The 12,492-nt window shown below is 41.0% G+C and overlaps 1 protein-coding gene across 4 annotated transcripts in view; it reads left to right on the top strand.

The window, feature by feature from the left end:
• The window catches only part of lpp (LIM domain containing preferred translocation partner in lipoma), a 98,576-nt gene that overhangs the window by 18,548 nt on the left and 67,536 nt on the right, over nucleotides 1-12,492 (top strand). For 2 of the 4 annotated variants that reach the window (XM_088314076.1, XM_088314077.1), the window contains exon 3: nucleotides 6,784-6,831. The exons of the other annotated variants lie outside the window; for them this stretch is intronic. The gene's annotated coding sequence lies outside the window, so the exon portion shown is untranslated. The remainder of the gene's footprint in view (nucleotides 1-6,783; nucleotides 6,832-12,492) is intronic. 4 annotated transcript variants of the gene reach the window in all.

The raw sequence follows: 12,492 nt of genomic DNA, 5'->3' as shown, positions 1-12,492 counted from the left end.
TTAACCTTTGTCAAGCTTGATAAATCTTTCGAGGCCTTTGCAATTTTTGCAAAATGTACACCAATCCAGCAAGACCCCTACAAATCTTCCCTTCCATTATAATGAGAACCCTCCAAAATCTCCTGAAACATCTGTCAACACGACAGGACCGCTCCAAATCTTGCACAACTTCTGTAAATCCTCCAAATTCTTTGCCAAAACCTCTCCAAATCCCATGAACTCTCTTTGCAAATCTGACGTAATATCTGCAAATCCCACAAGATTTCTGCAAATCTTGCAAATTCTTTTTTTGTTATTTTCCCCCAAAAGAGTTGATGCAGGCTTATATACAGGTGCACCTTATAGTTCGGAAAGTACGGTAGTCTGCTCCCATAATCACAGTATAGACCAACACACACATTTAAGATTCGGTCCCACTTTCTAATTTGTAAAAGAAGTCTCCCCCCCGAGCCTGAAATTTTGCGATATGACAAGTGATCTCTCCAAAATGAAGATCAGAAACTCCCGGTGTGATGTTTCAGAAGAAGGCTGGAGCGTTGAAAAATGGCCTTGTGCTGATGAAAAATACCTCTTGGCGTCTGGTGAACACACTTTTATACCAAAAGGACATCGGGTAGCATTTTGTTTTTTCGGCTCTTCCTTGTTTGTCAGATGGGCTGTTTTTTTTTTTGTTTTTTTTTTAAATTGACTACATTCCGCACAAAAGCAGCCCAATTGTGTGTACCCGGCCTAACTCCTCAACTTTACCTGAGTCACCATCAGGCACAAGGCAGTGGGAGACTGCGGCAAATCTTGCAAAACCTGTCAAATTTCCCAGAGACTTCGACATATTTCGAACGACTTGAACTCTGAGCGCCCAATTGTCACGCAAATGACAGTAAAGAATGCAAAAATGTGATTTTCACTTTGCCCGGGGCTAAGGACGTACTGGGCCCGAAATTCCACTGAGGAATTTGAGATGTCGAGACTTTTTTTCTTTTTTTTTTTTTTTGTAGTTCCTTCCGCCAGGTGCGAGTCCCCAACTAGTCAATGAAGCTGTGACTGATTTTGACACCTGCCTTATTAAACTTGGAATAAAGATTTGAACATTGCACTGCAAGTGAATCAAAACAAGACCTAGACTCATATAAACACCCGCTCCATCCTACATGCTTGTTTGACACCAACTCAGAAAAGTCACAGCGCATTCTTGTGCTGTGGTCATGGTCGGTGTGCTTGCTGTGGGTTTGACGATACACAGCTCCGGCTACACTCGAGAATAAGAATTAAATATTTGCACCATTAACAGAAAAGTTCCATTGACAGTCCCTTAATCATCACGGCACACCTATTTTTCCTTTTTTTTTTTTTTTATCATAATAAATTTACCTTTTGACTGATAAATTACAACAGCCGTAGTCTTTTCCTACCCGGTAGTGCAGGCGTGGGCAAACTACGGCCTGGGGGCCACATGCGGCCCAGCCTGTTAAACGTTTTAATCCGGCCCGCCGAACTTGAAAAGAATTAAATGAATAAGTTGTGTTTTATTTTCTAAATTCTGTGTTTTTTTCATGTATATTGTTGTACTGCTTTTGTTCACTTTCATTTAAAATTAAATGTATTTGTTTTCGCCAATGAGGTGAGCTTACCAAAACACTCCATCCATCTGCTCCTGGTCCGACCCCTCAGTCAAATTTTAGAACTCATCGTGGCCCGCCAATCAAAAAGTTTGCCCGCCCTTCCGGTAGTGTACGTGACATCAAGGTCTGTGGGAGCAATTGTCAGGAATTCCCACCAACTCCATCATGTACTGTACTTGAGCGGTTGCACCGGACAGTCAGCTGTGCATCATTTCAGTGTGTCACAGTTGTTAAAAAGTGCAGGACATGACGAGACGAGGTTGGTCCAGAACGACTCTTACTAATGAACGTGTCACTATTTGCTCGTGACACGTCGCCTCCGGTGTTTGCACAGACACTAGCGTCTGTTTAACAAAGCGGCCTGATTGCTCTGTTGCCGGCACCGTGTGGGATTTGGCGCCTCATTAGCAGCACATTTGGCGCATTTGGGATGAGTGAGGCAGGCTAGCGCTGTGCCGCGCTGTCACAGGGGTAATCATGGTGTTGATTTTGTGTTTACGCTTTAGATTTAGTTGGATTATTCAGCATGAGATGTGGGGGATAAAAAGGTGAATTTGGTTTTGAACTCATTCCTCTTGAAAAGGGTAAGAGCCTGGAGAGATCACTGGAATTGAAAGAGGCCGCATTAAAAGCACTTCACGATGCTGGATGCTGCATCTCGACATGATTTGTCAAGCGACGCGTGTGTAAATGTTAACGGATTTCAGATACGCGTTTAAGGCCTGCCCAGGTGCCACAGATGGGCCAATCACAGCGCATAGAACAAAGTTGATATTTCATTGTTTGGGATAATAAGGGTAACTATCCTGTTTTTGTCCTCCTGTTTCCAAAACGAAAAAGACTCCAAAGTCATTTTTGTAACGTACCTCGTTTTAGTGAGGGCCGTTAGGATTATGAACCCAAATAATTGAAGTTCTGAAATCATGTCAGTGAAACTGTCCAAATATTATTCATGTTGAAAGGCTATTGAGTGGATTTTTTAAAACGGATGTTGAGTGAAAAATGTTTGCACAAATTTCAATAGAATTCTTTTTTTTTTTTTTTTTTTATAAATTTGCAATTTTGGTATTTTGGCAAGAAACCTGAAGTCAATTCACCTAATTTGCTTTGGCCGCACCTATCTGGCCCCCGGGCCTTGAGTTTCACACCTGTGCCATCAGGCTTTTCGAATATTTTTTTTCCTTGTTGTTTTGTAATGGTAAACAGAGAACAGGTGTTGACTTTGTTTTTTTTATTTGTACGCTACGGTTGTTGTTTTGCATGATTTCCTTGTGTCGCTTTGATACATTGGATATGAAGTTAAAGCGCGACGGCATGTTTTTTTTTTGTGCCGAGGATCAGACCTGTTTTGAGCTGGGAACGAAGCCCGAGCTGAGCCGCGATCATCATCATCCTCCTCCTCCTCCTCCTCCTCCTCGCTGAGGAAAGTGAGGAGGTGCGTAAAAAGGGGTAAATAAGACACGCTTAAGGATGGACAGATGTGATTAAGATAGACCACAGTGATTAAGAGGCTGATATAGTACCGCTTGGATAAACAGCCTGAGCCGGGAGTCAATTAAAGTCCAAAGCCGGCCAAAAACAACTAGTTTAACTTTTCAATTAATCCCCTTTTGGGGTGGTCAAAATGCTGCGGAGTGAGCAGCGACGAGCCAAACAGCTGGAAGCTCCTAACCCACGGCCAAATCTCTGACCTCAACCTCCAGATGCTTTTATTAAAGCATTTTGTTTTTCTTCTGTCTTCAGTGCCTCTTGCACACAGCGCTGCCACGTCAGAACAATCAGTTGGGTTTCATACAGAACCAAGCCAAACGGGATTATTAATAAAACTCTTTGCACTTTCATACAATGCTGCACGAAAATAAATATACAAAGTCTTCTGATTAATGTCCCAACTGTGATAAAAGGAGGCACCTCTTGGTGACAAACATCCAATTGTTTGTTGTGGATTTTTACACAAAGCTTGGCCGTGTTTCCCAAGGTGACGTTCTGTTTCTGTTTCTGTCACATTTATATGGAAAATGTTGCTGCCTTGTGATGACAACTATATATTGTGTACTTTTATGCATGAATTGTCCGTTTTTACGCGGCAATGTGTGGATCGTCTCATGATGAAAAACCTACAAATGTTTGCTGCATATTTCTAGATGTTTTGTAAACTATGATGACGTTTTCATTTCGCGCACTTGCCTTTTAATGACGAGCATGCAGTTTTTTTTTTTGTTGCACAGAATTTGTGTAAAAATATTTGTCAGGATGTCAATTGTTGCATATTTTTACACTAAACATTTTTTTTAAACTAAAAAAAAAACAATTGTTTGTTGCATACTTTTACATACACTTTGTGTATTTTTACTCAGTGATGCGGTTTTTCTTTCTGGCACAAAATAATGCACCGCTTCATAATGACATAATTGTTTCTTGCATATATGTAGACAAAAGTTGTGCGTTTTTACTCAGCTCTCTTGTCTGTCACCCTAAAACAAAACTTGAAGTTGCCTGTGATCTGAACAGAATGAAGAAAAATAACCTCGTATATTGAGCCAAATGCTGCTTCACCATTTCTAATGACAAGTAGCGGTATATTACATGATCACGATCACGTTAAAGCACAGCAGCAGACGGGGTTGTTTTGTTACGTTTTTGTTTAGCAACGGCAACTGGTGTCGGATTGTTTGAGGGGCGGATTAAACCCGACTAAACCTTGCGTCGGGCCCGCAGCGATCGACATCTCTACGTGCGCTCGCCTTCTGCGGATAACAAGTTAAAAAAAATTTTTTTTTTAAAAAGTCCGCATTTTAACATCCGTCATGGCAGAAAATCAGCCAAGTAAGAATCCACAGGCAGCTAGTGGTTCATGCAAAGGTTAGCTCAAGTATTCAGGTGGGTTTAATAGTGATGCAACGTAATCTCTGTTACAATACAGTACACTGATGAAAGAAATCTAATAAAATGACTTTTTTTTTTTTTACCCCTTCGTTTGCCCTCTAAAATCAGATGCTTGTGAAGTTAAAGTTTCCCAAAAAAAAAAAAAAAAAAAAAGAAGAACCCCGTGGTGAGCTTAGCCGCATGCTATTGTGTGCAAAAGGCAGTATGAGGAAACCTTGGCGCACTGTGACATGATGGAAGTTTTTTCAGGGTGCCTAGAGCTGCTCATTGTTATGTGTCGGCTGTATTCCTCTTCTTTCTCCGAGAAGGGCTGGAGAAATCGGCCATGCGGCTGCCAACTTTCCCGAGAAGAAGTTCAAGTATGCAGAAATCAGTCGAGACAAGCAGATAAATCTACTTCGGCCTCTTTCATCCGGCTACATTGCGATCTCGTGGATGCGATTGGGAGTGATATTGATGTGTGATCTGGTGTGTCTACGTTTTTTTTTTTTTTCTTTTTTCTTTCTCAGTTCTGGTTCTAGCTTTCCGTCTCAGTTCATTTGGTGTATGGTTTGCGTCTTGTTTATTGTCTTCTTCATCCAGTTGTCTTCAACAGATTTCGACTTCTTTGTACCCAAATGTGCTATGTCAAGGAGTGGCTTGTGAAGTTAGCAAATGTCAGATTTGTCAAGTTTTCTGATAATTGTTGGCGAAATGTTTGGAAGCTTTTTGGGGCCTTTTGCCGACTCCTGGTATACTTGGCAAATTTACGGTGTAACTGCTGATATTTTACGGTACAGCAAATGCTTGCTCACAAATTGACGTGTGTGGGAACCGTGGTGTCTCGCATTGGTGATTAAAATACTTTGGCGACAAGTCTGATGACCGAACACTTTGCGAATTTGCAAGGGAACGTTGAAAATCTTCACAAAAACTTTTTGCAACCTTTTATGAATCTGGACAAAAAGCAAAATTTGCTTCGTTTGCAGGCATTCGTCTTCTTTTATGGTCTTCTCCAATTTGCATCCTCTCCGGTTTGTGTCGCCTTTCTCCGTTTTGTCTCCTGCGATTTGATTCATTTTGTATTGTGCAAAAGACAATGTGAGGAAACCTTTGGCGTACTCTGACATGATGGAAGTTCTTTTTTTTTTTTATCACGGGGCCTAGAGCTTCTCATTGTTATGTGCATGATGTATTCTTCTTCCTCCTCAAAGAAAGGCTGGAGAAATCGGCCTAACTCTTGCCTGTTTCCCAAGAATAAGTTCACGTATGCGCCGCTTTTAAAGTCGTAATAAGTCAAGAAAAGTGTTTAAATCAACCTCAGCCTCTTTCATCAGCCGCCATTGCGATAACAGGGACACTGTTGCTATGCTGAAGATAAAGCGGCTCTTAAAGTCATCTGTAGACAAAGTGCTATTGACGAGCGGCCGCTATGCGGCCTTGCCAGGGAGGAAGGGATTACACGCCTCAGCCAAAACCCAATGCAAGTCTGAATAGACGGCATATCGACACCGCAAACAATAACTAAGCTATTGTTATCAACTCTGTAATTGCCAGTTATAATACTTGGTGTCATTAAGCAAAGTGTAGTGGCAGCATATGGCTGAGAAGAAATCCAGAAATCCACACTAATCCAGCTGTTTTGTACAGTACACTCGGCATGGGGATTATACGTTCCCACTTTCCCCATGTTTACCTCCTTAGCTTTGCATTGAGCCCAGCTCCCTTTCAGCAAATGTTGTTGTTGATGTTGCACGTAGCATCTGGTCAGCGGGCGTAGTTGAAAAAGGAAAACTTGTTTTCCGCTACTTTGGCTTGAAGAACGGTTTAGCAGTAAGTCAACTGTAAAACACTCGTCCGTAGATACTGGAAGAAGCAGGGAAGATTTTGGGTTGCCAGAAATCACAGTTGGGGTCATATCTTGGTTTCAGGGTCACATTTGCTACAGTTTGGTAAACAAGAGCAGATTAAATGACATGCAGTATATGAAGAAATAAAAAAAAAACATACAAACTATCTGTAAATTCTCCAGTAAATGAAAACTACTGAAATGAACAAAAAACATACATGAAACAATAAAAATAAAACAACTCACAGAGATGGATGTTCTTAACAAGCCTGCCAAATTTGAATGATGAAGAAAATCAATTACATAAAATGTGGCTTCAAAAGTGTGGAAATTAAAGTAGTTGTCTCTGCTCTCAAACACGGTGGATGTGTCCGCCGAATGAGTGAAACCGCTTTTTAGTCTCGTCTATGATTTACACATTTGTCTTTCTGCTTTCGTTTTATGTTGCAGAAGCTGGAAGACACTACGGCACTTTTCTTAAATCCAATAGTAAATAAGGTAAAATTTCAACCGATAATCGTAATCTTCTAAAATGTTATCCTGCTTCATTGATGAACATTTTTAAACTTTCATAAAGCAGTCCACTGTGCTTTTAATCACAACATTTTGAGCGTTCGACTTGTTTAGCTTGAAGCCCTCATCGGTTGGTCTTTGCATCCCAAAATGTCAATGGGCTATTTTTTTTTTTTTTTTTTCGCCGCAGGAGGGCTGAAAATTAAATTCAAACGCGTTAATCCGGAGATGACAGCGTTGACAATGACGGGGCATTATTCAAACGTCGCCAGCGGCTACGTGCGTTAAGGTGGCTAATAAGCAAATCAGTGCTTTGGCTTCGGAAGAGGTTTCTGGCAAAGACGAAAAACAGTAAAGCCTATCTGGAAGGTTGAATTGATTAAATGTCACATCAAACCAGCGTTAATTGCTCACATCTGACAGGCATCGCATTGTCCCGGAGCTTGTTATTAGCACTACCGCAACGCTTTTATTCTTCTAGCCACCTGGATGCTAATGTCTGTAAAATTCACCTCCTGAAGCCGGTCTAATTTAAGCAACATGACATTTCATAGGCGAGTCTATCACGAGAAGAGGGAGAAAAAAAAATCTGGAGAAGTCTGTCCTACGCGGCGAGACGCATTATTTGGGCTGTGACTAACAATGACTTTGATAATCGACTCATCTGTTATCTTTTTCCCCAATTAATCGATAAATCGGATTAAATAAAGCTTTTTTTAATTTCCACCCTCCAAATTGACAGCGCGGACATAAATGGGTTGTTCATGATTCAGTTTGCTCCGTCACATGTCAGAAAATGGGCAACAATGTGGAGCGTTGTTCTCCAAAGTAAAAGCAGATGTTTGCAAATTACTTTGAAGCATATTCAGACATAATCAGTCGCCTTTTTTGTTGAGGACTAAAAATAATCTGAGATTTACTGTGAAGCGGCTGAATTCAGAGGATTTGGCCAATATCAAAATGAGCAAAATTGTATTTATTTATGATTATTTTAAAAAAATTTGATCATTTATTAGTTGTCGCATGTGTGTCAAGAAGCAATTTCGGAAAAGACACAAGGTCTGCCATTTTGAACTCATTTGACCATTCCTCTCAAGAGATTTTATCGGATTGCTACCAAATTTGATCCACGTGTACAAGACCGATGCCAACAGCTGAATTACACATTTTTAGTTTTGTTCTTGTCTCTGCATGTTGTTGAACCATGGTGGGGAAGTTTGATGACTCGCCATAAAAAAAAAAAAATAAAAAAAAATGGAAAATTCTAAATAAATAAAACTAACTGGAACAGACTATGGTCGAAGTTCAGCGTAACCCCGAGTAAAACTTTCTAAAAAGTCTCGTTTTGAAGCCCAAAAGAACAAGTTGCAGGTTATGAATTTGTGTCACGAGAGGTGTGGCCTTCATTTGCAGCCTTTCATGCTTTCCGCACCTGAATGTTTGGCATGCTAATCAGGCGACTCATATTGATTTGCAGATGCCTGGGTTTGTTTGTTGTCGGCGTGGCGTTCCTGCCTTTAAAAGAAGAGCGCAATCCTCGGCGGAGGCTCGCGGGTTTTGCGACGTGATATATTTACAGCTGTCACTCAGCGACCTCCCGAGACGCGAGCGAGATCGACTCCCGAGACGCGGCGCACTTATCAAGGAGCGAGCCGAGCAAGCCCGTCCCGTTTTTCTTTTTGATTCCTCCCCCGCCGACGCCGGCTGTCAGTCAGCGTTAAAGTCACGTTCGGCGTATTTACAGGAACGAGTTTTGCTCGGCGCCGTCATTAGGGAGCAAAGGCCAACTTGAACTTGCATCAACAACATCGTGAGCGTTTTGTCAACAAGTTTTGGCGGCGCCGATCATTTTTGTGCGGTCGAAAATAATTGGATTCATTAAGAAAAACAACAATGTGATTCATGATGATGATTGTATAATCCATTAGGTTTGTTATTTTAAGATTTGTGTACGCGGCTGCATTCTACGTATGAGAAAGTTACTGATGCATACAAAAACTGTTTTATAAAACTTTTTCACTTGTTGTTGAACGATGATTATAGTTCTTCTTGAGGTATTTTCCGCCGTTTATCTGGATTTTACTTCCTTCATTTTAATCGTAATAATTATGCATTGTTCACGAACCGCAATTTTGAAATAAGCAAATTAATTGGAGAAGAATGAGGAAACAAATTTGCGGCGTTGATTTATTGCCGTAATACAAAAGGTTAATCAGTTAAAAAAATGATTCAGCGTAATAATGCAATTACATAATTATATCAGGTTAAGGAAACGAGGGAAGATGGACGGATGGAAAGAGAATGGACGAATAATCGAAACATCAAATAACCACATTCTTTTACAAAATAAATAAGGATGATTATTTTCAAAAATAATATTGTCACTGTGCAGAGGAAACAAGGATCAAATAACTAAAACAAACAAACAAACAATCTGGAGATACCATTTTGGACAGTGCAGAAAATATGTAATTGTATTGTTGTCTAAAGATGAAAAAAAAAATGAAATGTTTTGCTATTAGGATATCCTACTAAAAATGAAAAATGAAAAGCAAACATATTTGAGCTTGGTTAAAGATACAGAAGACACACAAAAAAAAAACACATTTCCACTTAAGAATAAATGGCCAAATGGTTTTCATTTTTTCATAATCAACATTTTCTACTGAAATTTAAATTGTGCATAGCAACACACAATTTTCTAAAGTCTCTCCCTTACATTTTAGAAGTGACGTCCGAAGCACAGTAGCGATTTTGTCAGCTAAAACAACACACTTGAGTGATTCGGACTGTGTCAGGCTGTCAGCATCAAAATGTGCAGAGTCATTTGGGTCTATTAACATGAGCACTTCTCACCCCCGTACAATACCGTGTCAGCGTAAATTAGTCGTGATTCAATTTTACTTTTATTTTGATTTATACAACCCCCCAAATTACTTAGCAAAATTATTCGAGGACCCGTAAAAAAATAGGGGTGTCGTCACTTGTTGGTGCAAAAAAACAAAAATGTACGTGCGCGTGCGGGTGCACGTGCGCATGTGTGTGATATTCGTGCGCGAGGGTGTATGTGTATGTCTTTGTACTATTCATAGTTGGCAATCAGATTCTCAATCCTTATCAGTTCCAAGAGCCACCGGCGGAAAAATGCGTATTGGTGTTTATGGTTTGATTAACCTTCTCGTTATTCTTTGCGTAATTAGCCTCATTATGCGGTGGGCTTTAGCGGAATAAACCTTATCGCATCCCTTGCGCTCGCTCTCTCTCTCTCTCTCTCTCTCTCTCTCTCTCTCTGGTGAGAGCTCCTTGTGCAAAAAAAAAAGGGGGGGTGTGGGTTGAGTGCTGTTGGAATTATGTACATTCCCAAACTTTCACACAGAGGTCCTGCAAAAGTCCTGCATTAGAACCATAACTGAAAACGTGGCCTTTATCCGCCTGTAAAGACATCTGATGGATGGCCTCAAGTGGCTTTGCCTTTCAAACAAAACCCAACCACGGCGGGATATTAATATCATGCAACGGTGTGCCCTGATTTCTTACTTTTGTAGTAAAGTACCTTTCACTATCTGTACCTTGCTACAGTTCAATCAGCGCTTTGACAAGAATCTAATTTATTAGTTCAGAGTGTCGATGCTTTTGCTACCGTAACGCGGAGGACACATAATGGTGGACAAAAAATTTGCATTAGCATGTAGCGTCAACTCTTAGCAAGTGTTTGTGTGTGGTTCCAAGCGGCAAAAGTAAAGTGGTATCAAAAGTTTAGTTGGTTGTTTTTCACAGTTGCATTTGGACACTGTAAAAAGGTGACGCTCGCTAGCGGCGTTTCTCGGCGGCGTTGTCGAGGCCGCTTTGTGTCAGCCGTCCGCTAATTCGTCTCACACGTTGGGTGACTGCGTGCAGGTGTCGCAGGTGAAGCGTGTCACAAGTCGCCAGGCAGATTTGTCGTCACAGCTACTCCGTGCCCGAGGAGGTGTTGGAAAGTTAGAGGATCTCCATTCAAGTCGACATCTTTAGCCACGAGTATCATCAACATTCTGATGCCGTCAGTCTAAAAAAAAAAAAAAAATCTGTACAATAATAGTGCATTAAAAAATCCTTGCTATCTTTTTTTACTTTTTTTATACATAATCATTTGTTACGCTCATGGTGGAATTACAGGGACCTCCGACTGTGCGCAGTCTTAAGCATCCGCTTTAATCTCCACCTTACATGTTAAGGGATAAGTACTCCCCCCCCCAAAAAAAAAAAATTAAAAAAAATAGTCAAGATGTCTTCACTTTCTCGCATCGACATATGCCAACATACAAATCCCACGCTTGTGTGGTGAGAATTTTATTTTAATTTTCTTTTTTGTGTGTGTGGGGTTTCCCTTTGACCTTTCCAAAACAGCTGGTAAATGTTTCTGCAGGAACATATGCAAATGAGCTGGAAACAGACAATTCTGTTTCAAGTTGCCTCTTGAACACCACCTCCACTCTCCAATAAACATCCACGTGCAAGATTGTTTTGAGATTTCTCCCCTCCATGACCTTTCAAACATGTCTCAACAGGTGCATGTTTCTGCGAGCATCTGTGCAACTGTTGTGAGAACCTCGACAGTTCTTCGAAAAGTTGAGCACTATCCGGACTGGTTGAAAAAAATCCGGATATGCTCCACTTGGAGCATTACTGTTTCGAGCAAGGGTGGGCAAACGTTTTGATTGGTGGACCACAATGGGTTCTAAAATTTGACAGAGGGGAGCCGTTGGATGGAGTGTTTTGGTAACCTCACCTCATCTGAGGAAAAAAATACATTTAATTTTAAATGAAAGTGAACAAAAGCATTACAACGAAATATATGTCTTTGGAAAAACCACAGTTTTTAGAAAATAAAACATTAACAAGGTTTATTCATTCAATTTTTTTCAAGTTCAACAGGCCGGATTAGAACGTTTAATGGGCCACATGTGACCCCCGGGCCGTAGTTTGCCCACGCCTGCTTTAGAGGTTCTCTTATGACCCTTCACGGCTTCAAGCACTCCTCTTGAACACGATTACCTCTGACCCCCCCCCCCCCCCCCCCAAAAAAGAAAAATCATGGCCTGTACAGTTTTTGAAAAGACCACTATTTTCCTATTTAAATCTAAAATCCATTTGGTAGACCCAACGTAGTCAAATCAAATTTAATGCTGACAAAAAAAAAAATTACATCTTGAATTTGTTTGCATTGACTGCTGTCATACAGTATGTAGTTTACAATGTAGTGTTTTCAGTAGCTGTGTTTCAGAACACCATGTTTGACTTCGCCAGTGCTCTGACACTATTGTTGCCTCCTCTCTATGAAACTTTTAACACCCAAAAGACATCCCGAACGGTGCTCCATGCTTTTTTTTTTTATAAGCACCGCATCACCCAGCCTTTGTAAGGCCCTCCTCAAAATCTTCGTGAGCCGCAGCGGCCACTTGAACTCTTTGCTCCTCGCGGCTGTTTTAAAAAGTCATCGGACGCTACGGTGCCGAGAAATGCGGAAAAACGTCAAGCGTGCGCTGCTGTTTGTATAGTGTCGCGTTAAGCCACTCAGCCATTCAGGCGTATGCCAGGCGGCCGCCGCTGCCACTGCCGCCTATGGGCTCGCTCGCTAGGATGGGAGCGTTGAATTTTTTAGAGCTT

Source organism: Idiotropiscis lumnitzeri, chromosome 13, assembly GCF_059441095.1.
Source record: "Idiotropiscis lumnitzeri isolate Australia: NSW breed Sydney's pygmy pipehorse chromosome 13, RoL_Ilum_1.0, whole genome shotgun sequence".
Lineage (NCBI taxonomy): Eukaryota > Metazoa > Chordata > Actinopteri > Syngnathiformes > Syngnathidae > Idiotropiscis > Idiotropiscis lumnitzeri.
The sequence above is the reverse complement of the archived record's forward strand: the minus strand, read 5'-3'. Positions and strand labels throughout refer to the sequence as shown.